We start from the raw sequence: 1610 nt of genomic DNA, 5'->3' as shown, positions 1-1610 counted from the left end.
GATATCGAGAGAGAGAGGGGCCCAGTTGCATGCCCACACTAGGCACGCAACCGCATGTCTTCAAGCATGGTCGCAACTACATGTGTTATAACTTGGTTGCAACTAGACTTCCATTTTTTGTTTGTACGGGGAGAGACACCAGTTTGCATGTCCCACACTAGGCACACAACTGCATCTCTTTCTAACTTGGTCGCAACTAAGGGAGGGACCTTTGTTTTGTCGGATGGGGCGATGTCGAGAGAGACGGGCCCAGTTGCATGCCCCACACTAGGCACACAACTGCATGTCTTTTTCGAGCATGGTTGCAACTGCATTGTGTTATAACTTGGTTGCAACTCGACTTCCATTTTTCCATTTTTGTTATACGGGGAGAGGCGCCAGTTTTTTGCATGTTCCACAATGGGAACGCAACTAGATGTCTTCTAACTTGGTCGCAACTAGGTGGGGACCTTTGTTTTCTCGGAGGGGACGGTGTCGACAAGAATGGGGCCCAATTGCATGTCGCACACTAGGCATGCAAGTGCATGAACTCTAACCTGGCCGCAACTTTTGGGGAGGGACCTTTGTTTTTTTGGAGGGGGCAGCATCGAGAGATAGGGGGCCAGTTGCATGTCCCACAGTAGGCACACAACTGCATATATCTTATAACTTGGTCGCAACTCGACTTCCATTTCTTGTTGTACGGGGAGAGGCTCCAGTTTTTGCATGTCTCACAATGGGCACGCAACTGCATGTCTTCTAGCTTAGCCGCAACTAATGTCTTATAACTTGGTTTGTAACTCGACTTCCATTTTCTTTGTCGTACAATGGAGAGGCGCCAGTTGCATGTCCCACAATGGGCATGCAACTGCATGTCTAGCTTTGGCCGCAACTGCATGTCTTATGACTTGGTTGCAACTCGACTCCCTTTTTTTGTAGTTGTTGGAGGGGGCGACGTTGAGAGAGATGGGGCCCAGTTGCATGTCCCACAATAGGCACGCAACTGCATGTCTTTCTAACTTGGTTGCAACTCGAGTTTCCATTTTTTTTGTACGGGGAGAGGCGCTAGTTGCATGTCCCACGATGGGCATGCAACTGCATGTCTTCTAGCTTGGTCGCAACCGGGGATCGTTTTTTTGTCAGAGGGGCGACGTTGAGAGAGATGGGGCGCAATTACATGTCCCACACTAGGCACACAATTGCATGTCTTCTAACTTGGTCGCAACTGCATGCCCTATAACTTTGGTTGCAACTCGACTTTCATTTTCCTGTTGTACGGGGAGAAGGCATCAATTTTTTGCATGTCACACAATGGGCACGCAACTGCATGTCTTCTAGCTTGGTCGCAACTAGGGGGAACTTTTGTTTTGTCGGAGGGGGCGAACAATAAGAGAGAGAGAGGTGACCAACTGCATGTCCCACACTAGACATGCAACTACATGTCTTTTCGAGCACGTCGCAACTGCATGTCTTTATAACTTGGTTGCAACTCGAACTTCCATTTTTCTTGTACAAGGAGAGGCGCAAAACACTATAATACAAGGGGGGCTTTGTTTTGTCGAAGGGGGTGGCGTCGAGAGACATGGGGGCCTAGTTGCATGTCCCACACTAAGCACGCAACTGCATGTCTT

The sequence above is a fragment of the Triticum dicoccoides genome, chromosome 1B (genome assembly GCF_002162155.2).
Source record: "Triticum dicoccoides isolate Atlit2015 ecotype Zavitan chromosome 1B, WEW_v2.0, whole genome shotgun sequence".
NCBI lineage: Eukaryota > Viridiplantae > Streptophyta > Magnoliopsida > Poales > Poaceae > Triticum > Triticum dicoccoides.
The sequence above is the reverse complement of the archived record's forward strand: the minus strand, read 5'-3'. Positions refer to the sequence as shown.